This window comes from Pleurodeles waltl, chromosome 2_2 (assembly GCF_031143425.1).
Source record: "Pleurodeles waltl isolate 20211129_DDA chromosome 2_2, aPleWal1.hap1.20221129, whole genome shotgun sequence".
Lineage (NCBI taxonomy): Eukaryota > Metazoa > Chordata > Amphibia > Caudata > Salamandridae > Pleurodeles > Pleurodeles waltl.
Window position 1 is genome coordinate 806131586 of NC_090439.1, and position 18067 is coordinate 806149652.

General features: G+C 43.2%; 1 long non-coding RNA gene and 1 other non-coding gene across 2 annotated transcripts in view; both read left to right on the top strand.

Moving 5' to 3' along the window:
- LOC138274024 (uncharacterized) overlaps positions 1-5947 on the top strand; it is a 221182-nt gene extending 215235 nt beyond the window's left edge. Inside the window, exon 4 of the long non-coding RNA XR_011200363.1 lies at positions 5400-5947. This is a non-coding gene — a long non-coding RNA (uncharacterized lncRNA). The remainder of the gene's footprint in view (positions 1-5399) is intronic.
- Positions 5948-12890: 6943 nt separating this feature from the next.
- LOC138283150 (U5 spliceosomal RNA) lies at positions 12891-13006 on the top strand. Its single transcript, XR_011201088.1, has one exon. It is a non-coding gene; the product is annotated as a U5 spliceosomal RNA (small nuclear RNA).
- Positions 13007-18067: the final 5061 nt, after the last annotated feature.

Genomic DNA, 18067 nt, shown 5'->3' on the forward strand with positions numbered 1-18067 from the left:
GGGCAAACTCAACTCCATTAAAGCACATATCTGCTTCCTCCAAGAATCTCATCTCTTAGAGATAGACGCATGCAGACTGTGATCCAAAGCGTTGCCATTGCAATACCATGCATCTTCTTGGTCCAAGAAAGTAGGCATGGCAATCCTACCTGCTAGCCTGGCGCTCTTTTCTAAACATACCCCTAGGTTAGATAAAGTGAGCCAATGGGTGGTAGCCAATGGCTTCTGGGAGAGCTGCCTTATTTGTTTGTCTTCAATCTACACATTAAACTCTGGGCAAGACAAGTCTTTAAGGGACACCCTCCAGACAATAGTTGCTTTTGCTGGAGGTCCTCTTATAACGTGTGACGATTTCAATCTCTGTCTGTACACCTCCCAGGATAATTCACGCCAGCACCATGGTGGGACCCTGGCGCTGTCCTTGGACAGGTGGGTTTGGCTCTCACCCTTGGTTGCTCCATGCTTGGTGTACACACAACCTGCTCACTAGAGATAAATTCCAATAGTCAGGAGCATATCACACCTACGCTTGGATCAACCTTCTTATTTTGAATACGAGGCTGAAGCACACTACAGCAGAGGCAGACCAACTCCCCCAAACTCTCTCTGACCATGGCCTGGTCTTGCTGACCCTTTATGGGGAGGTGGAGTCGGGAAACAATAACAGGGAAAATGGTGCCTCAACAATTCCCTCCTCCGAAACCCGTCACTAGTGTCCAAGATCTGCAATACGCATACATAATACTTGACTCTCTTTGACACAGGTGATGTAGACAAACAGTGTGGGACACCACCAAATCAGATATTAGGGGAAAGTTTATCCAGGAAGCAGCTAGACTTAGGTGAATGTACGACCTGACAAGATCCCAAATGATTTCAGAATTGCTGGCCCTCGAACACCAACATAAACATTCATCCTCCATAAGCTCTGGCAGGAGATGTTGCAGGGCAGGGTCGTTTGTGCACAATGGAGCTATATAGAGTAAATTATGTCGTCAATAGATTAGGAACCAGACTATTTTCGAAGTTTTTTTAAATGTGCAATTTTGAGTCATAGTCCACAAAAGCACCATCAGAGTCTCGACCAGCACCCATGACACCCTCAACCTCGCCGAGCACCTCCACTTCAGAATCCACATCAACGCCAATACCACCCTCAAAGGAACGCTGATCTATAGACCCCCAGGCCCCCGCTCTCATTTCTGCGAAGTCATCGTCGACATCGTCAGCACCAACGCCCTCGACTCCACAGAATACATCCTCCTCGGCGGTCTGAACTTTCACCTAGAAAACAACAATGATGCCAACACCACCAACCTACTGGCCAACCTCGCCAACCTCAGCCTCAGACAACTCGTAAGCTCACCCACCCACTCCGCAGGCCACACACTGGACCCCGTCTTCTCAGCCACCAACCACATCTATATCAGCCACACCACCGAACTCAGCTGGACAAACCACCGATGCATCCACTTCTCCTACCAGAAGCCAGTCACCCACCACCACCGCACACAACTCCCCCGACGCAACTGGAGAAAAATATCTACGGATCAACTGATTTCCACACTCGCCCGGGACCCACCCCCGAGACCACAGACCCCAACACAGCCACCACCAACCTGAACCGCTGGATAGAGGACTGCGCCAACACACTTGCACTGCTCAAAACCCCCCCAAACACCCTCCACAGAATCAAGGTCAGATGGTTCACCCCAGACCTACAGGAATCCAAACGGCTATGCCGCAGACTGGAAAAAACCTGGCATCGCGAACCTACCAACTCCAACCACATCGCATTCAAGGATGCCATACGCAAACATCAACAACTGATCCGCACCACCAAAAGGACCCACTTCAAAAACCGCATTGACACCAGCGCTCACAACAGTAAAGAGTTCTTCGGCATCATGGAAGAGCTCTCCGCTCCCAAGACTTGCTCCAACGAACGCCCGCCATCACAGGAGTTCTGCAACTCATTCGCAACCCACTTCCGTCGAAAGATAGAAGAAATCCGCAACAGCTTCAACCCCAAGACCCACCAGCTGACTACAAACACCCACAAATCCAATCCCCCAAGCAACATCCACCTCCCCCACACGTGGAACCCCGTCAACAATGAAGACACCGCCAACACCATGGCCTCCATCCACTCCGGATCACCATCGGACCCCTGCCCACACCACATCTTCAATAATGCAAATATCATCATCGCTCCCCACCTCTGCAACACCATCAACAGCTCCTTCAAGTCAGCCACCTTCCCAGAAAGCTGGAAGCACGCAGAAGTCAACGCCCTGCTGAAAAAACCCAAGGCAGACCCAGACAACCCGAAGAACTACCAACCAATCTCCCGCCTCCTGTTCCCAGCCAAAGTAATCAAAAAAATCCTGAACAGCCAAATATCCTGATTCCTGGAAGATAGCAAGGCACTCAACACCTCCCAATCCAGGTTCCGCAAACACCACAGCACCGAGACCGCACTCATCGCTGCCACAGACAACATCAGGACCATGCTCAATGAAGGAAAAGCAGCAGCACTCATCCTCCTGGACCTCTCAGCAGCCTTCGACACGGTTTGTCATCACGCTCTCCGTACACGCCTCCATAACGCCGGAATCCACGACAAAGCACTCGACTGGATCTCATCATTTCTTTCAGGCAGAACCCAGAGAGTCCGCCTTCCACGATTCATATCAGAAGCCTCCAGTATCATCTGCGGCATCCCCGAAGGCTCATCTCTCAGCCCCATGCTTTTCAACGTGTACTTGGGCCCACTCGCCAACATCGCACAAACACACCACATCAAGATAATTTCCTACGCAGACAACACTCAGCTAATCCTCTCCCTCACAAAAGACCCTACAGCTGCAAAAAACAACCTCCACAACGGACTACAAGCCATCGCCAGCTGGATGGAAGCAAGCCGCCTCAAATTAAACACAGACAAGACAAACATCCTCATCTTCGGAGCAAACCCCTCAGCATGGAATGACTCCTGGTGGCCCACCTCCCTAGGATCCGCCCCACCTCCCACCACCCACGCACACAACCTGGGATTCATCATGGATTCCACACTCAGTATGACTCAGCAGGTCAACGCCATCTCCTCTTCTTGCTACAACACCCTCCGCATGCTCCGAAAAATCTTCAAGTGGATTCCCCTCGAAACAAGGATAACTGTCACCCACTCCCTGGTCAGCAGCCGACTGGACTACGGAAACGCCCTGTATGCAGGAACAACAACCAAACTCCAAACAAAGCTGCAAAGAATCCAGAACGCATCCGCCCGACTCATTCTGGACGTCCCACGCTGCCACCACATCACCCCCCACCTCAGAGACTCACACTGGCTACCAATACCAAAGAGGATCACCTTCAAACTCCTCGTCCACACACACAAGGCCCTCCACAACACAGGCCCAACCTACCTCAATGAAAGACTCACCTTCCACACCCCCACCCGCAACCTTCACTCTGCCAGCCTCGCCCTCGCCTCCATTCCCCGCTTCCGCCGCACCACTGCCGGAGGAAGATCCTTCTCCCACCTGCCCGCCAAGACCTGGAACTCCCTACTGCTTCACCTTCGCCAGACCCAAGACCTCGTAACTTTCAGGAAACACCTAAAGACATGGCTATACGACCAGTAGCTTCCCCCTCCCCAGCGCCTTGAGCCCCTAACGGGTGATTAGTGCGCTTTATAAATCTTATGATTGATTGATTGATTGATTAAAATGAATTTAGGAGGTTTACCAGGACATATAAACTACACAGGTACATGGCCTGCCTTTTACCTACACAGCACCCTGCCCTATGGGTTACCTAGGGCCTACCTTAGGGGTGACTTATATAGAGAAAAAGGGGAGTTTTAGGCTTGGCAATTACTTTTAAATGCCAAGACGAATTGGCAGTGAAACCGCACACACAGGCCTTGCAGTGGCAGGCCTGAGACATGGCTACTTATGTGGGTGGCACAACCAGTGCTGCAGGTCCACTATTAGTATTTAATTTACAGACCCTGGACACATGTAGTGCACTTTGCTAGGGACTTATAAGTAAATTAAATATGCCACTTTGGCATGAGCCAATGTCACCATGTTTTAGGGAGAGAGCATATACACTTTAGCACTGATTAGCAGTGGTAAAGTGTGCAGAGTCCTAAAGCTAGCAAAAATGAGGTCATAAAAAGAGAAGGAGGAAGGCAAAATGTTTGGAGGTGACCCTGCAGAAAGGCAATTTCCAACACATATAGGCCCTCATTAAGGCAATGGCGGCTACCATCTGTCCGTCAGATAATGACCACAGCCGGACTTCTGCCACAAGAAGGCGGATAGTGGTAAGGTGGCACTGCGACCACCAGCGCTGCCACGCCAATAGACCGCAACCAGCCATATCATGACACATGATACGGCCTGATGGTGTTCTGCTGGCGGGCACTGCTGGCGGTAGCAGCACCCCGCCCCGTCACCTGCCGGAAGACAACCTGGATGCAGGTAAGTTGGGCTTCCCACAGGGATGGCGGGTGTTTTGTGTGTGTGTGTGTGTGGTGTTGTGTGCATGAATGTGTGAGTGTGTGCTTGAATGCGTCTGTGTGTGTAGTGTTGCTGCCGTGGGTGTATGCATGTGTATGAAAGCGTGCAAAAATGGAAATGTGAATGCATGTCTGCATGTCAGTGTGAATGTGTGTACAGATGTGTGTGAAAATGAATGGATGTATGCATGAATGAATGCGTGTATGCCAGTATGAGTGGGTGTGTGCGTGGTGTGTTTCTGCAAGTGTGTGTGTGTATGGGGGCATGGGGGATTGGAAAGGGGGGTAGCATGAATGGAGGGGGGGTGTGGGGCATCTGGGGAGTATTTGGGGGGGGTGGGTGAGCCTCCTACCAGTGACAGGGAAGGAATTCCCTGTCACTGGTATGGTCTACCACCATGGTTTTCGTGGTGTTGCGAACGCCACGAAAACCATGGCGGTAGGCAGGCTCAAAATGCCGCCGCCGGTACAATAGCGGCCGACAGACTGAAGATTGTTATCTCGAGCCCGGCGGCTGCTACCACCATGGCGGTAGGAATGGTAAATTGGCAGGTTGGCTGCCAACGCACCAATGTCATAATGTGGTGGTATGTACTGCCAACCTGTTGGCGCTACTACCGCCATATTACCACCTACCGTCAGGGTCATAATGACCCCCATAGTCTTAACTGAAGAACTAATGATGCTGCACTTGAAACTACATAATTATATGGTTTAGAAATGTGATTAATAATGCATTATAATTATTCCACATTTTCATGCAAGACACCATTTTACTAAAATGGATACAGTTTCTAGTGTCCTGCTCATTTTGCTCCTGCTCATTCGCCCGCTCAATCAGTGACTCACTGCGAGTCTTCTCTCCCAACAGATTCCATGGAGCACAGAGAGATGTGATGTAAATGGCAACAGTTATTAGAAAGCACTGGACGTTCTGATGTAGGACTGCAGAAGAACATTTTGTATGAAACTTTGAGAAATGTTTCATATTGTATTCTACATCTCTGGAGAGCAGTTGCTGAGGAAGCAACAGAAGATTTCCCTTACCTTAAGAAATGGGTTAGTGCTAAGGGTTTTAGTCATTACAAATTGGCTTTTGATTTGTCCAATGTGATCTAACCATGATCATAGCATGTTGAATCAGCTGTTTAACTAATTGTTTATGCGCAAAATGTGTATAAAAACTCCTGATTTTGGGTTGTAGAACAGAACAACGCAGGTAAACACATTGCAAGCCTTTACACATTTTTTACCCTGCAAATTTTTAGCACACATATGCTTTTACCTCGCATGCCATTACCTCACATTATTAGTCTAAATAAGGTGAGTATTTGTGAGGTAAGTTCAAATATATATATATATACTATTTGTAAACGCATCAATTAAAACCACTGAAAAGTAAAAATAGTAGTTGAATCATCTTCCTAGCTCGTCTCTAAACTGAAATAGCAGAAATTATATTTTATAGGGCAGTCAGAGCCCTCCACAGTAAAAATAACTTTGGGGGGTTATCAATGAAGAGATATTGTAACATTAAATTTAGACTTGCCCTACTTTTAAATATCATGTGCCCTACCTTGTGAGCTATAAGCTGTACATGGGGGTGACTTACTATTTTAAAAAGGAAAGGTTTTCCCTGTCAAAAGGGATTATTTTGACAGGTTTGAAATGCAGCAGTGAGGTGACATTGTTAGGCCTAAATACATGTTGTTGTTGCCACATTAATGAATGGCACAATAAATGAAGCAGCCTTCAAGTAACATTTTGCTTTCCATGCCATGGGTGTAGTTTCTACACCATATACTATGGAGTTACAGGAGAGTTAAATATGCCAATCAGGGATTAGCCATATTTTACATGATTTAGGCATCAGAGTGCATACACTGGGTACTGGACAGAAGTGCCCCAGTGTGCAGTGTATTAAAACCAGCAATACAATTCAAGAAAAGAAATTGGGTGACTATACAAAAAATGAGGTTTTCTCAAATACCCGAAAATTCCCTGAAAAGCTTGGCATCAAATCCGGGAAAAATGGCAAAAATGTTGGAAATTATTAATAACTAACTTCTCCTGAGCATCCTGACACAGACTAACACTTGCAGAATCATTAAAAATTAGGGCAATGCATACAGATTCACCCCACTCTAATCCTTTGCAAATGCAACTGAAAAACCAAGGCAACTGAATATTACATCTGCTTGAAAACACGTCCACCCCAAATGTACTCCAAATATCTTCATTCTGGATAACGAAATCCTTGTTTAACATTTAAAAACACTTTCTAGTTGCAATCCACTGCTAACTTGTTTTTCCAACGAATATGTGGAATCTGCAAATGTATTCAACTGTGAATTATAGAATAAATGAATGACAGAGTTGATAAAGCACATGCAGCTGATCCAAAGGGCGTCCTGGCACCACCTGTACCAAGATATACTGACTATGCTACAAGATTAAAGTGTGAAAAACAGCTAGGGTTTCAGATGTTTTATGAAAAGACCCTCCCTGATAGTAAGACAACGAGTGAGAGGCAATTTATTCCTTGCCTTTGCTGCTAAAAAAGCAAAGGACTTTCCTCCTTTTCTAGCAAGCCTAACCCAAAAAATGTCAAAACATTGGCATTGGAGGATCTCAGATTTCTAGTTGAACTGTAATGCTAAAATCTGCCAGTAAGATATTTAGGACCTACGCAGCTGGAATCAGAATGTTTCTAAGCCCCACAACATTTCAGAGATATATGAAGAAGGGATTGCTAGACAAACAATTGTCATGGCCTTGATAAAGATTGTTAGTGTATCTTAGTCTTGAATTGATCAAAGCAGAGGCCACAGTTTTACAAAACTATAACAGTAGTAAGTTATGAATTTCTGTAATGGCCGTAGAATAAAGTACCATGTGCCCATGACTGAAAAAAATTAGGGGTTAAAAACAAATTGACCAACTTTTACACCCGCATTTCTGGCCACCAAGACTAGTGGCGGAGAAGTGACCAGCGCATCTGCCAACCACTCACTGGCTAAGAACTCATTGGCACCACCAAAAGTAAAATTTCATTTTTGTCTCAGTTACACTTTAAGTGATTCTGCTTCTTTCATTCAGTTACATTAGTGAGGCTGGCTTTAAAAATCTATAGCCAAAATTCAATAATGCCAACGATCTTTCAGTGTTTCTGCTAGAACTATCAAAGCCCCAGCTTTTCACATACCTGACCACCAACACATTGTCCATTCTCAACATGATGCTGCATCTTACCTTCTCTCTTGCTAGATGTGTCAGTAAGAACGCTCCAGTTGGGAGTTCCAAACAATGTATGTGCAACTGTCTCTCCTCCATGGACCACCTTCTGCTTGTAATTACTTCTCCACATCAAGTATTCCCACCTTCCTGACTTCCATCCAGCTCCACCACCAACCCAGAGATCTTTTAGTAAAGCACATGTCATTAGAATATAGCATTTCCATGTGCAAATATATATTTTTTAACCTCAGAAGTGCCTACTAATATAGGAGCCCTGGAAATATTGCTAGAAGCGAAGATGGTAACAACCACAAAACATGAGTAAACCTCTTCAAAAAGACTGTCTCTACATCCAACTCCAGTTTCAGTTATTTGTGATTTTCTTTTACAATTTCCTGTCATGTAACTTCTAAACACATTCTGTCTATATAATGAACCCCTAGAAACTGCATCTGAGATGGTACTAAACTAGTTTCTTTATGTTCAGTACAAAGTCTAATCCTATAAAAAATAGAGTGATGACTGAGTTTGTTTCTTTAAAAATGGTATTTCCCTACAACATTATCAACATATCATGTAGATAAACAACCCCTCTCCCAAGCATCACAGATAAGCAACCACCTGACTCATGAACTTCATGAAGTACCATTGCATTAAAAAAAACAGCAGGTATTTAAACCTCCAAGAATATTACAAAGTTACTGGAGATAATCTTGATGCTCCCTTCACATGACAAACTGCCAAATAAGCATCACTCAGATCTAGTCAAGTCCTCCAATTCTCTCTCATTAAAGCCTTTATCAGATGATGGAAGCCTTGTACATTTAAGTCCCTTAAAGATATTCCAGTTTATTTCCTTTCTCCTTTTTTGTCCACTACAAATATGGAGAAGCTTTCACTCACTTGAATCTATACTATTGTCCCTTTCTGAAACAATTCCTTTACTTTATGATCCACCTAAATTGTTTCTTGAATACTGAAACTTAACTCCTTTGTAACACTTGCGGGAGCAGGAATAGCTAAATAATCTGTTCAAAATCCATGACAATATCCAAACCCTACAATCTTGGGTTATTGCTCCCTACCTTCCTATAAACTGAGCAGGTCTGCTACTCAGCTCTAACGGAGTACATGAAAGACCTCAATTACAGCATACCTGATGTGGCTCCTGCTCCCCATTCTCCTTGTGTATTCCAAACTTGAGCTTGTTGCCACTGCGGGAAGAAAAATGAAATCTTTTGCACCCCACAAGATCTATAATCCTGCATTAAATGTGCACTTGGAATTTCCTGACCACTACCTAGAAACTTACCCCATATTCACCCAGGCCCTGCAAAAACATTTTCACTGAAATTCTTCAAGATATCCTTTGGTGCTTTTTGAATAACACGGAAAGCACTTGTTTACCTCAACACATCTTTAATGAATATTTTGCTAAAAAACATGCCTTAATCAGATGGATCTACTTCTGTACTTGAAAACTCAACCAAATTTAGATAATTGTTAATCAAAATAATTAGATAATATAGAATTGACATTCCCCGACAAGTGCACTACTTTTTCGATCCACGCTACAACTCACAGATATCCACTGAACTTTGAGAAAGCTAAGCTTCCTCTGTTATATATAATATGTTAGTGATTGTCCACAAAACTTCCAGCAGTTCTTCAGACCTTATCCAGATTCTTTCTTAGGTCTTTGCTATTTTTATTCGGAAATGGCGGGTACACAAAAAGCCGCTTTGGCAAATATCTCATTGAGCACTTTGAAACTACCTTGTCTCATCTTTTTTTGGAACCATCATCTTCCATCCCATGGACTTTATCCTTTACACCTCTACCCTGTAAATGTATGTAAATCTTTGTAGCATCCCTTCCTACAACATTAGGGACCAGATGTAGCAAAGGGTTTTTCCCATTCTGTGTCAATGGGAAAATGTGTTCGTACATATGGCCCTAGGTTCTGTCCTATCTGGCTAAGCATCAGCTGCTGACCAGTATATCTCCTGATCAACTTAAAGCACTTTTCTCGTACATAACACATTACTTGCCATACATTCTCTTGAAAAAATCAACATTCCAAATCTACAGTATTCTCCATTTTCTGACCTAATTGCTGTAATACTGACAGCCTTTTTTGCAACATATTTAATTTGTTCATCTAAACATCTTTCTCTCTAGTTAGAATCGTCATTTGACCACAAAAGTGCTCTAACCCTGTCAACAACCGCCAGCTAATTGTCAATATATAGATATAAAACAAAAGCATTACCTTCACAAAATCTGCCTGGTCTAACATTCATCGGTTACAATTGAATGCTACTCATCCTGCAAAATTGCTGTCTCGGTAGTACTACCCATTGTACCACACAGCGCTGAGGGATGCATTAATGTTCAAAGCCAACATCTGTATTTGAAAGATACAGGCCTAGTCTATGAAATGGCCACCTCCATTAATGACATACCACACATCGCTAAGGTAAATGTTCAGGCCCAAGGCACTACTTGCCTATGATTGCTCTTTTTATCAGCTCCACCACATGCACAACTATGGCTGTTGGCAGCTCTCTTGTGTCCTACAGGATTGGAGCCAATCAACTAAGTATCTTGGTCTCGTAGCCCTGCCCATGACCGTAACTACCTATGCTTCAGGCATTGAGAAAATGTACCCATCCAAAGTCTAATGTGCGGAAATATAACATAAACTTATTCTTGACAACATTTATGCGGCTGTTCTCCAACCTCAGCACTCTGTAAACTCTGTTATCACACTCAGCCACACACAAACGCTTTCACACTTCTGAGTATTAAAAACTTTGTTTACCTCAAACTAACAAACCATTCGGAAACACTAGAACCGTGCATTCATCTTAAACTCACTGTGCTAGGGAATAATTATTCAACCTTGCTGTGCAAGACAATAATTATCTGACCACGAGGAGCAATAAAAGAAGAAAGATGTCTGTGTGTACTAATGTTTTATTTATGGTTGGAATGCAGGTTTTATATTCTCGCTGCCTTCTGCAGAAATAGGAGGCCAAATATTAATTTCTATGACTTGCAATGAAGTTATGCATACTTCGTTTCAGGGTACGCAGGAAAGTGGAAACCTCTGCAGTCTATCCTCATAAAAAAATACCTTGCACCAGTTAACCTTTAAGGCTGAAAGTAGGGTTACAATTGCGGAGATATTATGCCGCACATTCCTATATTGTGTAATGGTTGACGGTGTTGGTGAGACTGATGTTAAGTCTAGGGAAAGAGATGTGAATATATAGAATTATAGATGATTAATAAAACCTGTTACCCACTGTTGCTATGTCAGACTGTGCTCTCTGCAAGCCTGTCAGAGCAGTGCTACAAAGTCACAGACACTGGTGCGACTGGGTAGAAGGAGACCATGTATTTGTTTCACTTCTAGGACAGGGTGGAAAAGCCAAGTTATAAATGGCAGATGCTTTTGAGGCCATACATAACATAAAATTATAAATGCTTAAAAAGTGAATTATGGGATGTTTTACATTTTTTGTTGTCTATTTGGTGACACTCAGAACCCCAAGTAAAAAAAAAACACTCAGTGAAAAAAAATCCCCATAATTCACTGTTAACAGCTGTTATATGTCATAGCAGTGGGTACTGGCTTTCAACCATAGCCACACAAAGCAAACATGTTAAAATTAGGAAAAACGAATTACTGAATGGACATATTAAGCAGGTGACTATTTTGCCAGCACAAAAATAAGCCAGCCTTTTTTATCTCTAAAATAACAGAGCAGAAACTTTTAGGAGAATATGTTGATGACTATGATTGTACTGCTGTATTTTGTTAAAAATGCCACACACATTTTAACCCCTTTGGTGTGGAGGATGACTCCAAGCCATCCTCCACACCAGTCCTCATGAGCTGAGGACAGACACCAGAGGAATTTCCATTTTAGGTTGAGTGGGCAAGCGCTCTGGCCTGTTGTAATCTATCTGTGGACTTTTAACCATGCCACCCCACGCCCATCACTATCGCTCGTTCATGAGTTTGCCTTTCAAAAATCCTTTGTTATTATTGGTAAATGCTTTATGTTTGTCCCTCCTTGGTGCAGTTTTGTTACCGCCTTGGATCTCGACCCTGTTACATGGATAATTGCACTTTTGTCAAAATGTTTGACCGCCAACAACCTTATTTTTCTTTTTGGGTCTCGCCTTCGCGCTCATGGCAGCTGTTGCACTTTTAAATGGCTCGCTTATGTCAACTGTTTTACTCTTTGTCAATACCTGTTTGGTTACAGCAGCTGATACAGCATTATAGGCTTTAAGTTCAAAATACATTGGTTCCTACATTTCCTCAGAAAGAATAGCAATGAGCCAGTGAGCATGCTTTGACATAGGCATATAGAAATCCTCTTCATGGATGCCTCCGATCCTCAAAAAAAGCCCATATGAGGCACCATTCAAAATGTGGAGGTTTAACGGAGCAGACATTATGACTTGAGCTGGGAAACTATTGTGGTGCAGCCTCTCCTGTCGCGTGACCTACGATTAAATTTACATACCCATAATTCCATGTCGCTTTTGAGTGCTCCTGTTGTTTCTTGTTGTGGCAACAAGTGTTTTGTCAATGTACTGGATTACAACAATTATTATACATTGGTTGTATTTTAAAGGGTTTTCTAAGCTGGACAAGGTAAACTAAATCACCCTGACAATTTGTGGAATGGTATTTCTTGGCACCACAGACCCAATCAATCAATCATTTTTTGTAAAGCGTGGCTACTCACTCGTGAGGGTCTCAAGGCTCAGGGGGGGAGTCTCATTTGAAGAGCCACGTCTTGAAGTTCTTCTTGAAGATGGTGAGCAACACGTTTTGTCTGAGGTGCGGGGGGAGGTTGTTCAAGCTCTTTGCTGCGGTGTAGGTGAAGGATTGTCCTCTGGCAGTGGTTTTACGAATGCGAGGGATGGTTGCCAGGACCAGCGTGGTGGAGTGGAGGGATCTGGCGGGGTTGTGGAAAGAAATGCGGTGGTTCAGGTAGGCCAGTCCTATGTTGTGTATGGCCTTGTACGTGTGGGTGAGTAGTTTGAAGGTGATTTGTTTCCAGTGGAGGGCGCTCAGGTAGCAGACGGCAGCCATGAAACTATACTCTGGTTTCCCTTTAAACCAAATAAATCTTTTTCCTTTTACTAAAGATTTCCATGGAGAGGAACATTTAAGAGTTTCACTCCATTTTTGAAAGCCCTGCCAGGTACAGGGTTACCCTGCCAGGTACAGGGTTACCCTTACTTAGTAAACAAAAGTATAACTATATAGTAGACAGATTGATTATTTGCTGGTTCCTCAAGTGAGACAACGTGCACATTTGACGAGTGATTCTTACTGTGATGTGCTCAAATGATAGTTCCATGACAAATAGGAAGGATGCATGCTGCACAAAAAACTCCATAGCATTTGAAAGGATCCACTACCATGTGGGTAGCAGGGATATATAACAAGTAAGGAAGGATCAATTGGTAAATGAAGCACGTAACTGTATCCAATCTGAGGGTTATTTCTGGATCAGCTCTTGCTTCTCCTTTCTCATTGATTATTGAGATTGTATTCAAATCCCCTCTGTGACTTAATTGTAAAGATGTGTTGAAGTATAATTTACAAACATATATATATATCTATTTATATGTATATAAATAGATATATATATATATATATATATAAATATATTCTTTGAAACTGGTGAATAAAGTTCGAATCCAGCACAATTAACCTCCTGCGATCCTTAATCAACCCTTGCCTAAAAACCACAAGCAATAGCAAAGCCAATAGGTTGTTCTTAAGCAGGATCTATTGGCTTTGTCTGTGCTATTTCTTAGCCATGTACAGCATCATGGCTGCTATGCACCATGGCTGAAAGTAAAAAAAACGAAGTGCTATGGCATGACCAACGCTTGCTCCATCATAGCGCTTATTTATTTTATTTTATGTTGGACCATGATGCACAGCAGCGTGCAGTTGTACAACATGGCAAAAAAGATTGACAAAACCAATAGGTCTCGCAAAGGTGAGCTCGATTGGCTTTATCAGTGCTTTGGGAAAAAAGCAACATGATAAGACTAGTGTTGGACGTGTCCAACTTTTTCATTAGGTCGAATGCGCAACAGCTTTGACCTGTTGTATTCTATCTGTGGGCTTTTAACCACGCCCACCACAAGCTCATCACTATCACTTGTTCATTGGCTTGACTTTCAAAAACGATTTGTTTTTATTGGTAAATACTTTACATTTGTCCCTCATGGGGCGGTTTGGTTACCGCCTTCGACACCGACCCTGTTACATGGATAATTGCATGTTTGCCGATATGTTTGACTGCGAGCAAACTTCTTTTTCCTTTTGCATCACTCATTCTGGCTCCTGCACATGGCGGCTGTGGTGCTTTGAATTGGCTTGCTTATGTCAACTATTTTACTTTTCATTTTCAATTTATGTGGCAAGAAAAGTCCAGTTAGGAATTTACAAAGCTAATAGCTCTAACTTGAGCAAACGCGAGACCCATTGCGTGGGGAAGAGCTTCCCCACGCAGAACAAGGCTTTTTTTTTTTTTTGCAATGTAATGACGATCGGTGCACGTGGTGGCATTACACAGAAAGTGAAATGAGCCAATCATCCCATTTCATTTTCACTGCATCGCTGCTAAGGGGCATATCTCAGCCCCTCAAGCACCAATTCAGACAGGGGAGAGGCACCATTTTCCAGTAGATACCTGCTTGGGGATCACTGCAGGAGGGCAATTCCCAAGCAAGGATCCACCCACTAGACCTCAGGGACTATTTTGTGAGGGGGCAGTGGCCCCTCTTTCAATGCCTAATGTTTCCCCCCACGCCCATAGAATTCTTACCTTTAATCTGTCCCGCAAGGGGCAGGAAAAAAGCCCACTAGGGAATTTTTTAGTGCAAAATGGGCATCCCAGACATTACACCCCTCTCCCTCCCATACAACCCCCAGCAGTCTTTCTACCCCTTGTCGGGGGAAGATATGAGGCATTTTCCTCCAATCTGCCCCCCAGATGGGACAGAAAGTCGCCAAGACTTCCAGGGATTATATTTGGAGAGGGAGTGCCACCCTGGTAATGGGCTAATGCACTCCGTCACCAAAGGTCCTTCTGCGCCCCCCTCAGGCAGACTGGAGGTTGTTAGCTCCAATCTTGCCTTGGAGGTTGAGGTAACAGAAAGCCCATTAGACACCAGGGATTTTTTGTAGAGAAATGGGTAGAGGTGACCAACCTAGGCATTGGGCATAATCTCACCCCTCAAATGACCCACAAATGTCTTTCTGACACCACTTGGGTGACTTGGCTTAGTGCCCTCAGCAGGCACAAATCAAACCATGGTCAATGAGAGTCGATCCATGAAACTCCTAATAACCTTGGTTTGATGCTTGCCTGTCACATGCACTGGGTCTAGCCACACAAGTGAGTTAGCATTTTTTATCGAGACAAGTAGGAGAAGACTGGGTGATAGGAATTTTGTGGATTCATGCTGGTTCTGGAAGTTCACGTCACAGGAATACAAGGAAAATGTGCAGTTTTGGGCAAAGTTTGTGGTTTGCAAGGCACTGTGGGTGGGAAAACGTTGTGGGATCCACGTGAAGCATCCCACCCTGGTCTCTCCTGGGCATGTAGGTTTCAGAAATGGCTGGATTTGACAGGTTTCCCTGGGTGGCCATCCATCCCCAGCTTAAAAAATGCCACTACCCTCATTGCCGAATTTGATCATTTTTGTGACAGGAAATGTTGATATTTACGCATTGTATTTGAGGGCTTTTCTTGTTGAAGGCACTAAGCCTACCCACACAAGTAAGGTACAATTTTTATCAAAAGACTTAGGGGAACACTAGGTTGAAGAAAGTTTGTGGCTCCCCTCAGATTCCAGAATTTTCCATCACTGAAATGTGAGAAAAATTGTTTTTTTTAGTGAAAGTTTGAGGTTTGCAATGGATTATGAGTAAAACAACCTTGTGAGAGCCATGCAAGTCACCCCATATTGGATTTCCATAGGTGTCTAGTTTTCAAAAATGTGCAGGTTTGCTAGGTTTCCTTAGCTGCCAGCTGAGCTAGGGCCCAAAATCCACATCTACCCACTTTGCAAAAAATGGGTAAGTTTTGAGTTTAAAAACATGATATATCTATGTTGTGTTTTTGGCGGTTTTCTGTCGGGGGCACTAGACCTACCCACAAGTGAGGTACCATATTTTTCAGAAGACTTAGGGGAATGCTAGGTGGATGAAGTTTGTGACTCCCACAGATTCTGGAACTTTCCATCATAGAAATTTGAGGTACTTGTGTTTTTAGACACAGGTTGAGGTTTGCAAGAGATTCTGGGTAAAACAACTTAGTGAGAGCTATGCAAGTCACACCATTCTGGATTCCCCTAGGTTTCTAGTTTACAAACTTGTACAGGTTTGCTAGATGTCTCTAGGAGCTGGCTGAGCTAAAGCCCAAAATCCACAGCAACCTAATTTGCAAAAAACAGCTCAGTTTTCCATGGAAAATGTGATGTATCCATGTTGCATTTTGGACTTTTTACTGCAGTGAGCACCAGGCCTACTCACACAAGTGAGGTACCATTTTTATCAGAAGACTTAGGAAATTGCTAGGTGGATTGAGGTTTGTACCTCCCCACACATTAAAAAACTTTCCATTACAGAAATGTGAGGAAAAGTTGTTTTTAGTCAAAGGTTGAGGATTGCAAGAGATTCTGGGTAAAACAATCTGGTGAGAGCCATGCACGTCACCCCATCCTGGATGAAATCCTACTGAGGTTTCTGTTATGCTGACACTTTCTTATCTTTCCTAAGACTTAGTTAGATTTTTCCTTTAGTTTAGTTTAGGATACTTTGATTAACTTAATTTCTCCAATGATTAGGCAAGAGGACGGCAACCTGTGTACAGGTCTTCAGATTCTGTTTCTTATCTTTTGTATTGCTTCAACTGAAATTCTCATGTGCCTTATGCTTATACGATTTAACTTCATTCAAAGCTTTACTTCACATTCGAGATTTTGTACTTTTACAGCAGATTTTTTAGATTAATTTACATCATTATGGCCCTTAATGTGTAATAAATGTTTAACCTTTATCTTCTGCCTCCTGGAATCAATGTGTGACCAAATAGTTTACTCTGTTAATTGAATCTAAAGGTAGATTTTAACTCTCCTTTACTTCTCAAGCATCCGAAAAAGGTTCATCTAAAGAAGAAAGATGAGAATAGGGACCCAGAGCATCATCACATGTCACCCCATCCTGGATTCCCCTAGGTGCCTAGTTTTCAAAAATATACAGGTTTGCTAGGTTTCCAAAGGAACTAATGGAGCTACAGCCCAAAGTCCACAGCTACCCACTTTGCAAAATCTTGGGACAGTTTTGAGCGGAAAAATGTAGTGTACTAATGTTGTGTTTTAGGCCGTTTCCTGTCGCAGGCACTCAGCATATCCACACAGGTGAGGTACCATTTTTATCTGAAGCCTTAGGGGAATGCTGGGTGGAAGGAAGTTACAGATTCCTGATCTTTCCATTACAGAACTGTGAAGAAAATGTGTTTTTTTAGTCAAAGTTTGCAGTATGCAAGGGTTTCAGGGTAAAACAACTTGGTGAAATCCATGCAAGTCATCCCATCCTGGATTTTCATAGGTGTCTAGTTTTTTAAAATATCCAGGTTTGTTAGATTTCCCTAGGTGCCATCCAAGCTAGGGCCTAAATCCGCAGCTACCCACTTTGCGAAAAACATGTCAGTTTTCAGTGTATAAATGTGATGTGTCTATGTTGCATTTTGGGTCATTTCCTGTCACAGGCACTAGGCCTACCCACACAAGTGACGTACCATTTTTAGCAGAAGACATATGGGAGCACTGAATAGTAGGCTATTTAATATTACCAATAAGATTTCACTGCATGTGTGTAAGAAAGAGGACATTTTGAAAAATAAACTCTAAATCAAATGCTCATACAGGTAGCTACAAATTCAGAGATGTACAAATACCCACTGCTCCCATACTTCGTACCTTGTGCCCATTTCAGAAATACATACATAGTGATGTCCATTTTACTCTCAACATATTTCTCCATATGAATTGGTCAATACTCAGCACACAATGAAAACCCATTGCAGGGTGCAGCTCAGTTGGTAGCTCATGGTACCTGGGGTTCTTACAACTTAGTGACTTGTAACATCCAAGTTATGGGCGATTAGGGGTACTCTACCCAATACATAGTAAAGTACTAAGAGAAGAAGACACTGACTGGTTGAAAACTAAACATATAAATAGCTA